Genomic DNA, 21,461 nt, shown 5'->3' with positions numbered 1-21,461 from the left:
ATCAATAATTCATTCCCATGGATAATGAGCTTGATATGTTGAAAAAAATGCAAGGGTTGAAGTAAGTGGGAAAATCTATTCAAGAGTATACTAAAGAGTTCTACTGAGTTCTCATTAGAATTGACCATGCAAAAGATGATAAGGAGAAAGTGGGATATTATCTTAATGGGTTAAGGCTAAGTATTTAGGAAAAGTTAAGTCTTCTTTGAATGAACAATATAGAGGAGGCATACCAATTTTCCCTAAGAGTTGAGGAGAAACTGAGCAAGAAGTTTGACAATAAGAATAATGGAAGAGGTCCCAGTGGAAGATGAAGTGAACGTTCTTATGTAGGCTATAATGATGATCAAAAGAAAAAGGATGAGGCTAGAAGAAGTAGTCACAACTAGAGGGGAAAAAATTCCAATTATTTCCAAGATTAGAAAAATAGAGATCAGAGAGGAAGAGTTAGAGAAAAAGGATCTAGAAGAGGAGGCTTTCATGTGAAATGCTTTCACTATAGAGAAGAAGGGCATAGAGAATTTGAATGTTCCAAAAAACAAGGAAGGATAGATTGAATAATACAAGGCCAAGCTAGAGTTTCACATGTTTATGAAGATGCCAGATCCTCACATTCTAGATATGTTGAAAGAGGAGAAGTCCTAATTAATAGAAGAGTCCCACTAAGTGGTGAGAATGAACCTAATCAAAGAAGGAGCTTATTTCACACAAGGTGTAGATGTGAAGATGAGTGTTGTGATGTGATCATTGATGGTGGAAGTACTAACAATTTGGTGTTAGAAATGGTGGTCACAAAGATGAAGTTAAAGAGGTAGAAACACCCACATCTATATCATATTACTTAGGTGCAAGATGACCAAAAGGTCATGGTCAATGAGAAGTGTTTAGTGAAGTTCAAGATTGGAACCTACCAAGATGAGGTACTTTGTGATATCATACCTATGGAAATATGTCATATGTTGTTGGGTAGACTATGGTGGTTTAATAGGCATGTTGTACAAAATGGGCAAGCAAATACCTCCACTCTGAGCAAGGATGGAGTAGAGCATAAGTTGAAGCCATTGAAAGAGAAAGAAGAAAAGGTATGTAGTGCTACAAGAATATATTTTATTGATGGAAAAGAGTTTCTCAAAGGTATGAAGCATGAGCATATGCATTTTTCTATAATTCCAAAAGATAGTAAAGGAGAAGTAGAGGAGGTGCTTGTAGAAGTTGCAAATATGTTGGGAGTGTTTTTTGATATTGTATCAGATAATGTACCTAATGGATTGCCCTTAGTGAGGAATATTAGTCACCAAATGGATTTGGTTCTAGAAGCCAGTTCACTAAACAAGGCAATGCATAGAATGATACCAACAGAAAGTAAAGAGTTGAACAAACAAGTTCATGAGTTGTTGTAGAAGGGGTTGATTCAAGAGAGTCTTAGTCCATGTGTTGTACTAGTCGTATTAGCACCAAAGAAGAATGGAGAATGGAGGATGTGCATAGATTATCATGCTATGAGCAAGATCACAATCAAGTACAAATTTCCATTGCCAAAGATGGATGATATTATGGACTATTTGAGTGGAGGTGAGTATTATACAATGATAGATCTAAAGAGTGGGTACCATCAAATTTTTATTAGAGAAGGTGATGAGTGGAAGTCTTGTTTCAAGACAAAAGAAAGATTCTATGAGTGGTTAGTCATTCCTATTGAGCTAACCAATGCATGGAGCACTTTTATGTGGCTCATGAATGAGGTAATCAAGGAGTTTCTAGGTAAGTTTGTCATTGTTTACCTAGATGATATTTTGATCTTTAGTAAGACGTTGGGGCAGCATTTGATTCATATTCACAAGGTGTTTGATGATTTGAGGGAAGAAAAGTTGCTAATAAACTTGAAGAAGTATAGTTTTGTAAAGAAGTAGTTGGTGTACCTAGGATTTGTAGTTTTAGCAGAAAGTTTGAAAATAGACCCAAAGAAAGTAAAGGCTATCTTTCAATGGCCCACTCAAAAGAGTGCAATTGAGGTAACATATTTTCATGGACTGGCTAGTTTTTATAGAAAGTTCATAAGAGGTTTTAGCAATATTTGTGGACCCTTGACTTAAACAAATGAGAGGGTGTAGGAAATAATTTAAGTGGACTATAGGAGGATATTAGAGTTTTAATTAGTTGAAACAAAAAGTTACTAAGAAAACTATTTTAGCACTTCTTAATTTTAACAAGGTGTTTTAGTAGACTGTAATAGTAGTGGTACTACAATAGGAGCTATTTTTAGCTAAGAAGGTAGCCCTATTGTTTATTTTAGTGAGAAGTTAAATGATACAAAAATAAAATATTCTATTTATGATCAAGAATTTTATGCTATAGTTCAAGCATTGAAGAAATGGAGACACTATCTTCTTCCTAAGGAGTTTATTTTATATACTAGTCATCAAGATTTGCAATATTCCAATAGTTAAGGAAAATTAAACCAAAATAATTTGAAGTGGGTTCATTTTTTGTAGAGTTATACATTTCTTTTGAAACAAAGGAGTGGGAAATCTAATAGAGTTGTAGATGCTCTTAGTAGAAGACAACTTTTTCTAATAGTAACCTAAATAGAAGTGGTTGGGTTCAAGGAACTCAATACTTTGTATGTAGATAATCCTAATTCTAGTGAAGTGGGGAAGGCTTGTACAAAACCTTTTACACTTGTCAAGACAAAGTGGTCATATTTCATGATCTAAGATAGTATGTTGTTCAGAGGAAGTTAGTTGTGCATTCCTAGAAGTTCAATGAGAGAGAATCTGATCAAAGAGAAGCATAGTGGAGGATTGACTGGGAATTTTGGAAAAGATAAAACTATAGCTTTGGTTTTTGAGAATTATTATTGGCCATAGTTGCAATAAGATGTGAAGAAACTTTTACACAATTGCAGAGTATGTTAGATGGTGAAAGCAGTAAAGTAGAATACAAGATTATATCAGTCATTACCTATACTAGAGAAGCCATAGGAGGATATTAGTATGGATTTGGTTCTTGGATTATCGAAGACTTAGCAAGGGCATGACTCTATTTTTGTGGTGGTTGATAGGTTTTTAAAGATGGTATATTTTATTCCTTGCAAGAAGGCTAGTGATGTTGTTGATGTGGCAAAATTATTTTTTAGAGAAGTAGTGAGACTACATGGTCTTCCAAAGATTATAGTTTCAAATCGGGATACCAAATTTGTTGGATATTTTTTGCATACATTGTGGAAGAAATTGAAGATAGAGTTGAAGTTTATTTCATCATATCATCCATAGACTGATGACAAAGAAAATTTGTGAATAGGAGTTTGGAAAATTTACTAAGATGTTTGGTTGGAGACAAACCAAAAGGATGGTATCTAATTTTATCTAAGGAAATATTTTCATATAATAATTCTATCAATAGAAGTATTGGTAAATCACCATTCCAAATTGTATCTGGGAGTAGTCCTAGAAATGCTTCTAAATTGAGGTAGTTGGATAAAGGAGAGATAAGTAATTCTAAAGCAAAAGATTTTGCTAAACATTTGAAGAACATCAATGAGGAGGTGAGGAAGCACATCATAAAGATGAATAAATAGTATAAAGCTAAGGTAGATGTGAAAAGGAGGTTTAAAGAATTTTATATTAGAGATGAAGTCATGGTCCATTTGAGAAAGTAGCATATTCTAGTGGGTACATATAATAAACTAAAGATGAATAAGTTTGGACCATGTAAGATAGTGAAAAGGCATGATTATAGAAATGCCTATGAAGTGGAGTTTCCTATTGAATTGAATATTTCACCACTATTTAGCATTTTAGATTTGATAGAGTATTATGGAGGTGATGGAGATGAAGTTATATAAGGGAAGTGGAGTATTTTGATAGCTAGTTCAACTACAAAGGAGACTAAGGAGATACTAGATAGTCATGTTGGAAAAACTATAGGGAATAAAACTTATGAGGAATACCTAGTCAAATGTAAAGGGAGCCTAGTAGAGGATTCATCCTAGTTTTCCTCTAAACACATGAGAAGTGATGGAGTCACTTATCAAAATACCCCAAGTGTCTAATGTAGGAGCATTTTGGATGTAAGAACAATCTTGCATCACCCAAAAAAAATTATTTTCTTTCAATCTTTTTTATTTTTATAAGTTCCAGTAGACAGGGGGTTTCTTTTTTTGGGAACTTTCTATTTTAGTAAGTTTATCATAGGAGCTTGGAATATTCTCATTTTCTACATGAAGGTTCATTTAGAATTATAAGCCTACCATAAAATTTTCATTTTTCTAGCTTAAGTATCAGAGAAGTTATTGTGACTTTTTTTTGGAAAATTTAGGAGAAAAATCTTTAGGCTCACTATTGGAGGTCTTAGAGTATCCATATGAGGTTTGAAAGCTTAAAAAAAGGGCTCTTGTACTATTCCAAGCCTATAGATCAAGAGCTAGCATTTCTAAAAAGTTATTATAATAGCCAATCAAAGTAACTATTTGAGAGTTATGGCCTTCCAAAATTGGGTTACCCAAAAATTCTAAAATAAGTGTCAAAGATATATTTGGCAGACTCTATATGTATTGTTAGGGTCTATCAATACTAGGTATTAATTTTCAATGTCTAGAATGTTTCTAGGTGGCATAAAATTACTTATTTAAGAAAGCCACAAACATTGTCTAGAACAACTTTAGGTGGTAGTTTGTAGCTTAGTCTTGCATATTACTATAATGAAGGCACCCATGTGGGTTAGCATATTGTACTTGTGAATTCTGTAATTCTACATTTATAGTGATAATAAGTAGTTAATATTTTGTTCTCACATTTGTTGTTGAAATCTTGTAGCTGTTGCAAGATTGGAAGGATTGAGAACTCTTCTTACTTACTCTACATACAAAGGTTTCAAATTTTATCAAATGGATGTGAAATCTACATTTTTGAATGGCATATTAGAAGAAGAGGTCTACTTCCTTAGTATTGTTAAATATCAAAATGTCATCTAGATGTACAATCACAAATTTACTCAAGAATATTTTTTCAAAACATCATTCATTAATCTCATAAGAGTACTAGCTAAATTAGTTAAACCAAAGGGTATAACAACCACTCATATAAACATTCATTAGTTTTAAAGGAGTTTTTCATTCATCCCCTTCTCTAATTTTGATATGGTGATAGTGACTTTTCAAGCCAATCTTGGTAAAATACTTCATCTACTCAAAATATCCATTATGTCATCCATCATATCACTACTATATTTGGGCATGAATCATGATGGTAGGCTATTGCAATTACAATGGCCACCCATCGCCTAAGTGATAGTACCATGAATTGGATCCCATCAGATGGGCATCAAACTTTTTTTATCACAAATTGTGATGGCAAGGGGTTCCATCACAATTGTAATAGATAAAACTATCATAACTTGGAAGAAGGAAAGGGCAATAGTTTATCTTCATGCCATCCCAATTGCAATAGTAGACCATCACAATTATGACAAATCAATCTTCTAGTCAATTTTTGCAATTGTGATAGTTTTGCAATAGTTGTGTTGTGGGAGTGATGACTATCCATTGGAACAAGCTATTGCAAGTGTGATGGGTTTGCGACAGTTATGATGTGGGAGTGATTACTATCTATTGGAACAAGTTGTCGTAATTGCAATGGGTAGCTAAATTATTTAAAATAAAATTGTTGCTTATCCAATGAGGTCCTTTTACTACTTTTGGTTTCTCTATCAATTTTGAAGGATATGCGAGTCCTTTTACTACCATTGAATCTAAAATACCAAGAGATTGACTCATTTTTTGTAGATTTTAGTCTTTGCTTCTGTGGAGTTTCTTTTTTAAAGCAATGAAGATTGAATGGCTCCTTATGAAATCTAAAAATGTTTTCTACCATGAGGTGGCATCATTGTCTACGTTGACACTATAGAAAACTAGTCATATTTTCTCCATCACTCTCCTTGTAACTCAAATGAATTTTCCATGTACTTTATAACTCTAAACCTATTTTTACATATTCCTTTAGCATATCTATTTCTTGTAACTTAGACAAATTTCCCACGTACCTTGCAACCATTTACAACTTCTAGAAAGCACTTTGTATTCAAAAACTATGCCCTTTTTAAAATTTTATTACCATTTATTATTATACCAATTTTAGCCACTAGTACATTTGACCTCATTTTTTGATGAATATTGATTGAAATTTGTACCAATCAATTGGTCAAAAATTTTATTTTTAAAATTTTGACCAACTTATTGGTTGGTAGAAATTTTGACCAATATGTTGGTCAAAAACTTTTAAAATTGTTGGCACAATTTTTGTTAAGCATTGGTCAAAATTTTGACCAATGCTAGTAGAAAACTACAAAGCATTGGTCAAATTTTTGACTAATGCTTGGTGGAAAATTGCCAAGAATTGGTGGAAATTTCCACCAATGCTTGGTGGAAATTTCCACCAATGCTTGGTGGAAAACTGTCAAGCGTTGGTTGAAATTTCCACCAATGTTTGGTCAAATTTTGTTTGAGGCATTCCATAAAATAGTTCACATGCCTTGCCTATGATTTGACATTTTACATGCATCCTACACTCTCTCATTTGGTTGATGGATTACAGAGAGTGATCTGAAACAATGATGCTAAAAAATACACAATCAAATTCAAAATGAACTTGCATTACAAATGGATTGTGGAAATCTGATATTGCTAATTTTTCATGCATGTCTACCAGAACAATCAAAACTTAAACATATATATAATAGATCAATCTATTATATATATGTTTAAGTTGTGATTGTCCTGGTAGACATGCATGCAAAATTAGCAATATCAAATTTCCACAATCCATTTGTAATGCAAGTTCATTTTGGATTTAATTATGTGTTTTTTTTAGAATGATTGTTTCATATCACTCTGTATAATCCATCATCAACTGGATGAGAGAATGCAAGATGCATGCAAAATGTCAAATCATAGGTAAGACATGTGAACTGTTTTATAGAATGCCTCAAAGAATTGTCATAAACTATATATAGAACTCACTCTAATTATAGTCATAAACTATATTGAGAAAATAAAAATAAATAGAATAAATGCATCATATGAATTATGAATAGCAAAGGAAATGAATCTATTTAGTTATTGTCAAACTTCATAGCCTAAGTAAGGATTCACAAAAAAAATCCTTACCTGTACGTTTGAATTATGGTTGTTTCTATGCTACAAAAAAACAAACTAGATCAATCTAATCTTGAAACAAATCTTACATACAAATTTGAAATTTAGCATTAACTGTGGTGGGGGGGGGATATCTCAAAATTGATTAGAAAATAAACCCTGATAATACTCCCAAAAAAGTCTATGCATTAATATTTAAAAATTAAAATCCTAAACAATGAGCCTATTTTAATATGACATAGATGAAATGTTTAACTTCAAGTGCAAAATTTCTCCAATGACATTGCTAAACACAATGGATAGTTAACAACTATTTAACAAGAAAAGGCTTATGTTAAAACAGTGCACAATGAAACATAGAAAAACATGATTTACAAATATACTACTCACATTTTGCATTGTTGCAATGCTCCCACTCCTTGTCATCACTAGCCTCATTGATCTTGTGTGAAGTGATGAATGAGGAAAAATGTAATGTAAATCTAAACCCATACCCCAAAATTTTCATACAAAGCTTGAACCTAAAGCAAGGCAATACAAAGATCAAGCTTTGCATTTCTCTTTAAAGGTGTAGATATCAAAATCCTAGTAATCGCAACATTGGAGATAAGGATGGAGAATACAACTATAACATCATGAAAAGTAAGGGCATTCCATCTAGTCATCCAAAGTACACAAGAATACAGTAAATTTATGTGAAAAAAAATCAATGTACTTTAATACAATAGATGAACCGCTTTCTTTTGATAGATAAAGGCACCTTAGAAAATTTTCTTTAGAAGGTAGAAGAAGCTATGAAAATAGAGTATGATTCAACCCACAAAGTGAATAGCTCATTACATCAGTGAGAAAAGTAATCCTAATCACGAACACATGAAGAAGGAAAAAGGATGGAAGCTACGATGAAAACTATAAACGTAACAAAATAAAATATGCAAAAAATAAAAATAAAAACATTTATTTAAAAATGAAAAAAAGACTACATAGGTAGACAGCTCAATCACAACAAGTATCTAAGTAAACAAAGATGCCACAAATTACTACTCTAGGTAGACCAATAATTTGCATTTTTGGTCAACTATAAGATTTTCAAATAGCTAATGCATAGAATCAATAATATTTCAATCTAGTGGATTTCAGCAATCAACCGTAAACAAGAAGAATGCATCATATCTATTTTGAGAAACCTTGCTGAAATGTAAAAACAAATTCAAAATTTTTACCAAGTTTAAGGTCACAATGGAAATATCCATTATGATGAATATAAGAAAGAGCTTGGAACACTTGGAAGCATCAATACATACAAATCGTATTCCTATCTAGCAAATATAAAATAATGGGGTCCTTACCAAATATCTATTATGTTCTATAAAAAGTTGCATTTCTTTGGAGCTATAGTTAACAAGTGTGAAATGATATGGAAAACAAAGTATTAAAATAGCTAAACCCACCATATACTTGAAGACAAAATATAAGTGATTATCTTGTCTTATAGCCTCCTTGAGCTTTACAATATTGGCATGATTTAACTTGCACAAAGACTGCATCTAAAGAATAATTAATACCACTTGACTAACATAATTATGCTTAATAAAAATTGACTAGGACAAATAACAATGACTTCAAAGAGTGAAGAAAAACATGCTTTCACTTCTCTAAGATTCATACATTCATCCCAAGAGTAATATTTTCTCTTTATTTTTTTAATAGCAACCTAAGACAACAAATACCATCTTTTACAATCCAAGAAAATGCCCTATGAAAACAAATACTAGAATCAAACTAGTTGTATTGTATGTTCCCAAGATACCATCAAAATTGATGCCACATACTACTTACCATTTCATCAGTCTGCCTATCAACAACCTTCCAAAAATTTCCATATGTTCCATCACCCAATAGCTTGATTGCCTTATACCTGCACCATAAAAATTTAGATGTCAATATTTATCAAGTTCATATTTAAATAATATGAATTTATCTAGTTTGTATTTAAATAATAAATAAGTGTTCAATCCAATATCTTCACTAGTTGTAGAATGAAATTCATGAACAAATTAGAATGATCCACCTTAAAGCTTCTTTGAATAAATAGGAACTTATATATCATCTTGATGATTACTCACCACTCCATTTTGTTGTTGCAAGATGAGAAAATGTTAATGGAACTCAAAAGTGGATGTAAAAAAAATTATTATTCAGTTGAAGATTATTCATAAAGGAAGCAAGATGATCCAAACAATACAATCCTATGGCTCTCCATTCCTGAAATGTGCACAATCCTGATAGCCATACTACTAAAAAAGCAACTTGGCATTCACCAAAAGGCTAGAAACTAGCAACCATTAACATGAAACCCACATAGGCTTGTGTGCATAATAGTATTTATGTAAAGAGATTACAAATATACCTTGGGAGACATGCTTGCAAAATGGAAGCATAGATAAGTAATGTGAACTATTTGATAGGATACCTAAAAATAATGTGATCATCAAAAGCCATGGTTTTTGGATATGCAAAAAGTAGATATATTGAGAGAATATATTTGTTTAAGTTGCAACTACCCTGGTAGACATGCATGCCAAATGTGGAATCATAGGTAAGGCATTTGAACTATTTTACTGATTGCCTCCATGAAATGTCATCTGATGGCAAGCCAATATTGTAGGATATGTACATTTATTTGTTGAATATATCTACACACACACACACACACACACACACACATGTATGCACATATGCGTGTGTATATTTATATCAGAGAAAAAGAGTTAAGTATATGTACTTTGCCAACATCTCTCATATGTGCCAAAACAGAACCTTTGAAATGGGTTATAGACATTTGTCAAACTATTGTTGGATGTTGTTTCCATTAGCTTGGTAGAAATGCATGCAAAATTTGGAATCATAGTCTACCTTTGCATAGTATAGCTTGGTATAGTTAGTATTGTTACTACTACTACTACTACTACCACTAGTACTGACTGACCTAGCCTCCTGTTGTTCCTACTGGCAACTAAAGTATTATATGTAAGACACTTCTACCATACACTGTATACAAGATCCTTCCTTTTCCTTTTCCCTTTCTTCCTTCTCCATTGAAAAAGACCACTACAGAAACATAGATCACAAGGGCATAGCAAAAGACAAATTATATATCCACTCTTGAATCATAAATGAATGAATGAAGGGAAAAACTAGGTGGAAACATAATTTATAACACAAACAATCAAAATTTAATGACTTTTAATTCCTATTCCATTCCCCCAACTCAACAAAAGCTTCCATTTTGTAGCCCCCTAGTTTCTCTTTATCATTGATTTGTGTATATGCAGAAAGGAGAGATAGAAGAGCCTACGGTTAGAACAACGCATCAAATCCATGTATAGCAATGAACTACACTATGTAGTGCCTAGTCATTCATGACTTTATATTCTTACCCAACATGGAAAAATCCCAGCTATTTCTCATCAAATCCCACCTATCTTTATACATCAAAACCTCACAAACTAGGAAAACAAAAAACATAATCAGTGTTAACAAATATATTAAATGAATATATGAATGCCATGGGCATGTTGTATAGTTGGGGCAGGGGGTTGCAATTATGTTGCAACTTAGTGCTAATAGGAAGTCAATACCAAAAATATTGGTGCCACAAATTGTGTTGCTCAAATGCGACAAGGGTTACAACATTCTTAGGGTGTAATTCATGGTGTTTTTGCATATATTTTTTACAATTTCAAGCAATTACATTTTTGAATCACATAAACTTAAAGCAGAACACATCCTTACCTAGGTAGTGTAGATCATATGTGGCCTTGCAGTGTTGATATTGTTGGTAGACATTGTGGAATTTAGCTTCACATAAACTAGAAGAATGTTGGCAGAGATTGTGGAATTAAGCTTCACATCTACCAATTGTATTTGTTTGAATATAATTATAAACACAAAAATACTATATATATATATATATATATATATCTGTGTGTGTGTGTGTGTGCGTGCACGCACGTGTGCATACATATACATATATATTTATGTGTGTGTGTATGCACATATGTATACATAGATGCAATACACTTGCCCATATAAACCTACATACATACATGTGTTTGTAGTGCATGCATGTATCCATATATGTATCCCAATTCGCGCATATCCTACAATTATGGAATGCCATAAAACCACATTTCTTTGAGGCATTTCATTAAAAATGGTATAAATCCATGTATACACATAGCTATATACATACATATAGATATTATATGTGTACATACGTAAAAAAGCATGCATACATACACACACACACATACATGCCATGTGTATTCTTCCACAACTTGCATACATGTCCACCAGGCTAGTGGTAGCTGCAACATGCAGCAACATCTTTATTATTTATGCTTTGAGGGACATCCATACTCAAACTAAAGCTCACATTTTGGCACAAATAGCAAGGATTTTGGTAGATATTATGAAATATTTAGACCTCCCAACTCATTTTCTCCAATATAAATCTAATTTGGTTGCATGGGTACGCATACCCAAGTACTGGGTACATGTACCCCAAGTACCAAGTACTCATTGGAGAGCATTGTAGCTAAGGACCTTAATTAAGATTTTTTATTTTGTTTCAATTTCTTGTTTTCACATTAGCTTATTTTTTATCAAGCTTAATTCAATGTGTAATCAGTTTGAAACTTTGATACAATACCGATTAATAGAAAATTCTACCACTCATAGAACTTGTAGAGTGCAAATACCCGAGTATCTATACACAAGTACCGAGTACAAGTACCCCAAGTACCAAGTACTCATAGGAGAGTATCATATCTGAGGACCTTGATTAAGATTTCTAATTTTGTTTCAATTTTTTGTTTTCACATCAGCCTATTGTTTATCCAACTTAATTCAATATGTAATCAGTTTGAAACATTGATACAATACTAATTAATAGTAAACTTTATCACTTGTAGAGCTCATAGAGTGTGAGGTGGTCTACAAGTGTCATTTTAAAATATTTATTGTTCATACCATTTTCATGAATGCATGTTTGCCAATATATATCCATCTCTTTTGAGGCATTTTGTTAAATGTTATATGCATATATTTACAAGTACATATATAAATACACATATGCATACACACATCAATAAGTACATATGTATATATGCATGCATGCATGCATGCATGCATGCATGCATACATACATATACATATATGCTTACATACATGCATTATATGTGTGTGTACATACTACATACATATATTAATTCCAAAAAAAATGTCACTAAAAACATGGCAAGTGGTACACAAACTCTGTCATGCTATCAACAAAGCCGATGAGAAAATAATGGCTAGACTTTGGACTATCACATAAGTTCATAACCCTACAAAAGAAAAAATATTTTTAAAATGAGATGAACCAAAGCCTATCTGTCTAGAGTTTCTACTCAAATCTATTTCCAATAAATGAGAAGTAGATCTAAAAATATTGGGGTTCTAGAGCTACTAGATTCTTGAGCTCAAGAGACAATTTTTGCATCCTCTAAATGAAAATATGGATGTCAGTTAAAAAAAATTTCAGGCCAGAGGTTAAGATTGTTACACACTGACAGAAAGTTGTTTGCCCTAGTATGTGAAATATAATAAGGTATTAGTTACTATTAAAATATTGTTAAAAAATGTGATGCCATTTTGGGTTTCTTGTCATGGAGGATGGTATTAAGCAATGTGATAGTAGTAGCAGTAATATTAAATATTGTGAAATATATATTCCAATATTATGAACCTAATCATATGAAAAATTAAAAAATAGAACATAAAGCTATGCTTTTGATTCGTAAAATGAAAAAGAAGGTGACTACTGATACAAATTATGGATGTCAAAGAAGAGGAATTCGTTAAGATAATGTCAAACTTCATAATCGAAGTAAGGATTCACAAAACAATCCTTACATGTCACTTAGGAGCACTATGCTAGCTATACTCTTTCAAAGTTAAGAGAACCACAAAGCTCTATGCTAAGTACCTAGATCAGTCACTCCTTGGGCTGCTTTGCTAAGTATTTAAGAGAACCACAAAGCTCTAGTAGAAAGTATCCTCTATTTATAATGGTCAACCGTGGACTACTAGCTATTTTCTCTGTAACCAAGATCATTGATTTAGTTTTCTTTGAAACATGAGACCAATTTGGTCAGCATTCTCCTTGGGTAGACTAAAATGGGAACTACATTTTCAAAGATTAGATTTTCTGAAAACACTTCAAAAACTTTCAAGAAAATTAAATTGATATTATAAAGCCAAATTATGCAACCTTTGTTGGCATCTTCCCTCCCTATTCCAAAATGGGAGCTCTAGAGTAGGTAAAATGGTGAAATGGTGAAATGCCAAAATGGGAGCTCAATCCCCTATGGTAAAATGGCACCTTGGGAACATGGTATGGACATCAAGCAAAGCATAGAGCTTAATGGTGGAAGTCTCCCTCTCCATCTAGCAAAATCTTATCAAATCTACAACTATGCATCAAGATGGTCTAGAATGGGAAGATCTCTATAGAAATTTGGTGCATAAATAACCTATAGTTATAGTATGCCTATATAGCATTGCTACATATGCCCCTATTGTTGGGTCATTTGAAATTATTATGTAACTTCATTTTCTTATGCTTCACCCTTCATTGTTAAGCATGTAATCTTGGTGAATTGTTGTCACCTGACATGTGGCTCTTGGTCCTGGCTTTAAGAATGATATAGATAATTCTAGGTGTGCTTGGAAATTGAACATCAATGGTGTTAATTGCCTCAATAGAAGCAAGGTATTGTCAATCCAAAATCTAATAAAGAGTACAAATCAAGCTCGTGACTATTTCTCTACTCAATTGTATCAAACTCCTCTTACATTGACTTCTAATGTAGACTATGAGTATGTTGATACAAGGTTGCACTACAAGCTTTGGTTTCTCATCTTGCTAAAATTGATTTAGATATTACTACTATTGGGAAGCAAGTGTTTGACATTATTTTCAATGGCATCAATTTACATTAGATAGATATCTTCAAGGGAGTAGGAAGCTTCACTACATTTCATTGGCATCAGATTGCTCACAACTTTACCAAACCAACAATGAGTATAATGTTAGCACCTCTTACTGGAACTCCAATAATCAGTGGCCTTGAGAACTATGCATTGATTCAAATGGATTTTACAACTAAAACATTAGAATTTTTAACTATGAAAGCATTGAAAGAATCTTTTCAAAATCTTGATTGAATGTGATTTAATGGAGATCCATGTGCTCCTTCTACATGAAATGTATGGCACTAATAAAGATAGCTCCGCTCTTGTTATAATGTGCTTTAATCTTTGGAGTCAAGGTTTAAAGATTTAGATTTTCATTAGTGAGAAAATCACCACTTTCTCAACATTAATAAGCCTAAACTTGAGCTCTTACAATTTGAAAGTTAGTATTTTTTTGGAGCTTGTACATGTATCTCTTAGAAAAGGGTATTTTTTGAATAAACACAGGCATTATTCTAAATAGTCTAGGCTTTTGACAACTTCAATTGGTATTACTTAATGGTAATGAGATGGAAGGAGAAAGAGAAAGAAGTTTTGGGAATTAGATAGAGGTCATTAGGGAGATGGGTTGTTGAGATTAAAGGTACCATTCAAAAGATCAAACTCTGGTTGGGCATCTTTGACACAATAGAGGATGTTGCCTAACCCTATGATGAAGCTGCCTATATTTTGAGAGGGAAAAATACAGGAACAAATTTCTAGCCACCTCCTTCCACTAAAGCCCATGGAACCTCAATGTTGCCTTGAAGGACTACAAGGATGCTACAACTCAAACTCTAGGAATTCAAAGACATAAACAACAATGACAGTATGATATATGACATCAATTCTTCAATACATCATAGTCTTTGTAATCAATTTATGCACTCAAAACTTAATCTTGAAGCTGAAATGCCAAGCTTGGAGGAGGAAAATTTATCTAAAACTAAAACATCCCAAATCCATAGCTTAACCCTAGGGATGTTAAGCATGGATGGAATTTTACATTCTATAGTGCTCAACAAGCCTCATGTTGCTACTAATGATTCAAATGAAGAGAAATATCTTGAAGATCGAGATGGATTTTTAAATCCTAGTCTACCCATTGAGCCAAACATTAGAACAAGCCAGAGAGATACCAACTTCCCAATTGGTCTAGACAATCCCTAAAAGGGCCTTGCCTCAATTTATCCAAAAACCCATTTTAAACCCTGGAGTGGTTCACACAAATCCTAATAAGGATGATACAAAAAGGTTACTTTAAAGTGATATAACCAGAAAACAAAAAATTAGATGCACAATCACTTGTGAAATTGTAGCTAGGTCACACATGAGATTCAAAAGCTTCTCAATGGCTTCTTTTATCTACAAGGCAAACAAGCTCTCAATATTTTTAAAAACACAAAATCAATGCCAAAATATTTATATAAATGACTAAAAATCCATCTATTTGCATCTCCATACAAGCACATACAATATTTGTAAAACTTTATGCATTGTAGTGCCTACCCTCACTCACATTTTTTTGGACATATTGTTGCTATTATTATCAGACTATGTTAGACTAGTTTAATGTTGATAGTTAGTAGCATTGTTTCGAGACTATCAGATATTATGTTATGGATTCAGTTGATGTATGATGAGATTATTTAGACTCTACACGTCATGTATGCATGATGATTATTACATTGCTTTTAGTTATTGATGATGATTAGTTGGATGGTTTATTATCACATGTGTTTTATTATGGATACTTACCCCATACTTGCATGTGTATGGTGTGTGTGTTTGTTCTTATGTATGGCATTTTTGATGTGGTTAAGGAAGGGAGTTATAGTCACCTGCTAGTTAGATTCTACACGATGCACCACTTCCTGCCATTGCCTATTTAGCTTAGCATATATATATATATATATATATATATATATATATATAATATGTACATGCATGGTTTTTATGCAGGTTGCAGGTACCAGGTATCGACTTCCTTGAATTGCCAAGATGAGCGTACCCTATCACACTGTCTCAATGGTAAGAGAAGGGAGATAAATTCTCAAGTCCAAATCCTAAACCCCTAAACCATTTGTCCTAATGAGGTAGGAAAAGTATCTGGATATTTTACCTTTCGAATGTGTCAGATGACATAATTCATGATTTTAACCCTTTAGACTGATTTTGTATGATTGTTCTATGGTGGGTTTTCATATCTTATCTTGGTGGTCTATGGTGAATTTTTTATTAATTAAGTCTTAAATAAATAGATTTGATTAAAAAATTAATTATTTGGGAAAAATTAATATAATATCATGATCTTTGATATTTTGATTATAATTAATTAAATGAGAATTAATTGAGAAAATGATTAAATAAAAGAAATTAGAAAATTAAAATTAATAATAATTGATAATAATAAAAATAATAATAAAAATAATAATAAAGTAATAAATTAATAATAATAATAAAAGTAATAAAAGAATTAAAATTAAAGTTATAAGCTTGCCTAGGAGTAAACACACCTCTTGATTGCACATATGTCAACAACATAGGAGTTAGTGCACAAATTAAGCACATTGTGTCTACAACCTAATGACTCATCTAGAAGGTTGAAAAATGCTCTTGCTCAGTTGTCAACACCTTCTGGTTGTTTATAGAGACATTCTAGGTGCTTCCTGAGAGTTCTTTATATTCAGGCACTCCTAGAAGCTTAGGGAGAGTGTTTGGAGAGCGCGTTTGGAGGACCCGAGAATTTTGGAGAAGGAAGGAGCTTGCTCTGTGAAATTTTGAGGAGAAGTGATTCAGCATCAGTGTCCAAGTAGACACTCGTGATTTTTGCATATGCCATTTTCACTTCTTGCACTTCTTGTCTTCTTCGTGTCTTCTAAATACTTTCTGAAGATTCTATGTGTGAATGTCCCAGTTGTTTTAATCTTGTTATGGATATATAATTCTTTATGTGAGAAAACCCCACATGCGTAGATCTGAGAATTCTATGGACTAGGGTTAAAGATTTATAGTCAAAACCTATTAGAAGGATTAATGGGTAAAATTGGGAGAACAATTATTTTAAAAGTAAATTCTTAAGAATTAAAAGCCCCTTTTTTTCTTAAAAACTTTGTATTTGTTCTCTTTTTAAATCATGCAAATTTGCATATATATATATATATATGTATGTATGTATGTATGTATGTATGTATGTATGTATATATATAATTGTAGTCAAAATTATAAAAAAAACAAATCGCAATTTCCATTTAAGGAAAAGCAATTTTAATATATATATATATGTTTTGACCCATACCCCAACTGCCGGTGGTGTACCTATGCGAGTCACAAAGTACCCACATGTTCACAGGGTACCTGCGACCCGCAGGCCGAACAGCCTACCTTTTTTCATAACTCATGGCACATATATTAATACATACCTGTGACCACTATTACTACTGTGGGTGTATGTTATGAATCGGACCCTGCTCTCCACCGACTTTGATGTCAGTACATATTAATGGGTTGCAGGGTACTTGAATAAGTAGTGTACCCACGACAGTATTGGTATCAATTTTTATATTTTGCAAATGTTTTAATAACAATTACATTATATATATATATATATATATATATATATATATATATATGTATATGTATGTATATATATATGGGTATATGTATATATATATTAATAATTGTTATATATTAATTATTATTCTATATATATATATATATATGTATATATATACATACATATATGTGTGTGTGTGTGTGTGTGTGTGAAATGTTAATAAAATTTAAAATATTTAAGATTTAAAATAAATAATGTAGTTTTAAATTAATCAATTTACTTAATTAGAATTTAATCTAATTAAGGTTAATTGAAAGTTATAATATTTAAGTTATCAAATATTTAGTTCTTTTCAAAATAGTAAATTGAGTTGTTGCAAAATGGAAACTCATTATCAAAATAAGTATAATGTATATTGAATTCTAAGAGTTAGAGGGAAAAGCTTAAGTCCATCAAAACAATACATGTTATTGTGATTATCAGGGATACCTTCAGTTGCCAATAGAGAACTATTGTGGTCATGATTATCTATGGATGCTTTTCTTTTGCTCATGGAGATTTGATGATTATATTGTGAATTATCTTTTGGTATTTTGTGATTTATGATTCCATGAGCTTGGGGTAGGATATCTACTTGTAGTGATAGGAAGTGGCTTGCAATGGGGGTCGAGGCCCTAAGAGGCTACCAGGGTAACTCATTATAAGTTGTCTTAATCAGTGAAAACATTCACACCTAATATTGACTTAATGAACCTAAAAAGGTAATTGTTTGTTCTTGCCCATGCCTTGAGTGCTAGTACATACTAGGATGGGAGTAGAGAGAATGCTTGGTTGCAACCTTGCATTCCATATTATGCCTCGTCAGTATGAGAGGATACTAGTGGCTGCATAGGGATCACTTGGGGACTGGGGTCTATTGGGAGACTACCAGGGTAACTCTAGCATGATCCGTGCAATGACACTTTCCCGCTTGCATAGTAGGTTTCCTACATGTCTTTATTGTGCCTCTAGGATTAGATATTGGTTTTGTGATTGGAATCTTTGAGTTAGTATACTTTTAGGATTCCTAGACTTAGAGAGTATTTTTTCTATGTGATTTGAAAACCTATTTGGGACTTGAGATTATCTCCTCAGCATGGTGGGAGTGGACCACTTAGGTGCCACATAGTCGGGTGGTAGTGCTTTTCCACTCTTATCATTTGAGATCTGTTTGAGACATCGTGGCTGATGCATTCTTTGTTTATGATGGTGAATACATATCCTTACATTGACGATTTGCATATGTTAGATGATGTTATCTTATGCTTTATCTTGCATGTTAGAATTCTTTTCTGCATATGATGTAGTATGTTTAGGAGTGACATTCCTACTATGTTAATACTGCTGATCTCTTCGATAATTTTGGAATGTTATGCACGAAGGGATGGCTAGGACCCATGATGATCTAATGATGCTATTAATGATTGGGAGGAACCATGCACTTAGTTAATTATGTTGTGATAAATGGTTATCTTTTAAGATGGATGTTATACCTTTTATGATGATGTATCATGTATATTCTTTTAAGCCTTTCATACCCTGTGACATGTACAGTGGATGATTGAGTAATCTAAAATGTAATCACTTAAAGGACACATGTATATTGTTTAAGTACGTTGGATGTATCATTATTATTTCATGAGGATGTGATGTTAGATGATTAGTTAATTTAGATGTAATTTAATGTTAAGGGATCCATGAAGAATGTAACTTGTTATGTATGCTATGTTTACTTTCACTTGTACTATTGTTATTGCTTCCATTACTATGTATAAGTTGTATATGGTTTTAATTTCATGTTTAAAAAAAAAAAAAAGCTACCAAACTTAGTGAAACTTTAGGTTAATTCTTTGGATCCCTTGGTGGGGTGTTACATGCATAGAAGGTATATAGAACATTTTATTAAAAAAATTTCTAGACAATATATGTAAAATTCAATGCATAGCAAGTACTTCAAACATTTTACTAAAAAAATCTCTATGCTTATGTAGGGCGAGACCTATGGATTCAAACTCATCTCTCTTAACTTTGATTTGGTGGTCACCTAGGAACTAGTCCTTGGACCTCATCTTAAAGGAAATTCAATCCTCTTGTGGGTGCATGAAAATCAATGTTTCCTTGTGCAATAATGAATGCAAATGTCAAGGTGATCTTTTGCCTTGAATAATCCACCATATTGTATCAATACCTTTCATAGGAAAACTTCTAGATTAGGCATTCCATAGAGACATCAATACACAACAAGAAATGAAAAGTTCAAGAAAAGTACTTCCAGCATGAAGGTTCAAGTTTACTATTGTAAGAAGACTAAGGTTATGTATAAGATAGTCACTACCAACTATTTTCAAATGTTTTCAATGGTGTTGACAAACCAAGGTGGTCTCCACTTTAGCTAGAAACCTTTCCAAATTGAACTGAGCCACATTCTATTATTTAAAACCTTGGTCTATCCTAGTCTAACTAAACTAGTTTGCTACAATCCATTTAGAAATGTCAAATTAGGATAGGTTAAGCTATGGATACAAGAGGTTTACTCCACAAACCATGATAGAGGAGGAAATATTAAAGAGAAAATAGAAATGCCCAAATATCCTTTAAAATAGGGGTAACACAGTGTTGTCATGTAACATGCTTGGATAGATGAACAAGTTTTCCATAATGCCAGCACTTAGTTTAGTTGATTTTGCTTTAGTTGGTCCAAAAAACCCTTATAATCCTTAGAGAGGTCTAGAGAAACCCTAATGAGGACTTGCCTCAACTATTAGAAGATAAAGATGAGTCTTTGAATCCTAGCTCACCCACTATAAATAGGAGAATGGGCTAGAGAGACCTTAGTAATGGGGCTTTCAAAATGATTGAGACAAACCCTAATAAGGAGCTACCTCAACTACTATAGAAAGGCTATTGTAGTGTGAAAGGATGCGAGGAACAAGGTAATTTGAGTTCTTCTTTAATCTAATTTGAGTAATAGTCATGGCTCAGTTTCAAAACTTGATATGTAGAAAGGAAGGTATCAATTCATGAGAAGGAAGAGATCTCAATTGCTCAAAATGGGCCCCAAAATGTTCAATTTTTTAGTAGAATACAAAAAGAAATCAATTGTGAGGACTTGCAAGAGAAATGCCAAGACAAACTTACCTATTATAATGATGGACTAAATCAAATAAATGAAAGGAATTTCAACCAAATAATAATGAAAACTATATGCTATATTCCATTCCACCTTCAATCCATGGAATGATTAAAAAACCCTAAGAAAAATAGATAGAACAATAATGTCTAGTATAGCCACAAAAATTGGTGTTGAAACAACCAAAAGAGGTCCTAGCACTAACAAAGAAAACCATCATCTCTATGGCTCATCCAAAATGACCATACATATCAGATTCCCAAGTCTTGAGCATCCCTCATATTTTTGTACAAGTTTAACTCATAACAATGAAATAGGGAAATCGACCTTTTTAATTTTAACATATAAATCTCATGTTGGTCAAAATTTTGACCAACATGGGCATGTATTTTAAAAAAAAGATATTTTTCCTTGCATATTCCAACCAATCTAAAACATTTTAATAGATGGTCAAAAATTTTGGTCTAAAAATGGGGTCAAATGTACTAGTGAGCATATACATTGTATCCATTGTTTCAAATCATTTA

General features: G+C 32.5%; 1 pseudogene; it reads left to right on the top strand.

Annotated features, from left to right (window-relative positions):
• Positions 1-13,570: 13,570 nt before the first annotated feature.
• Positions 13,571-14,775, top strand: LOC149541276 (receptor-like protein 4; annotated as a pseudogene).
• The last annotated feature ends 6,686 nt before the right edge of the window (positions 14,776-21,461 follow it).

The sequence above is a fragment of the Cupressus sempervirens genome, chromosome 8 (genome assembly GCF_028749045.1).
Source record: "Cupressus sempervirens isolate cs-2001-9-10 chromosome 8, ASM2874904v1, whole genome shotgun sequence".
In the NCBI taxonomy this organism is placed as follows: Eukaryota; Viridiplantae; Streptophyta; class Pinopsida; order Cupressales; family Cupressaceae; genus Cupressus; species Cupressus sempervirens.
Note: the sequence above shows the minus strand (reverse complement) of the source record. Positions and strands in the feature narration are given on the sequence as shown.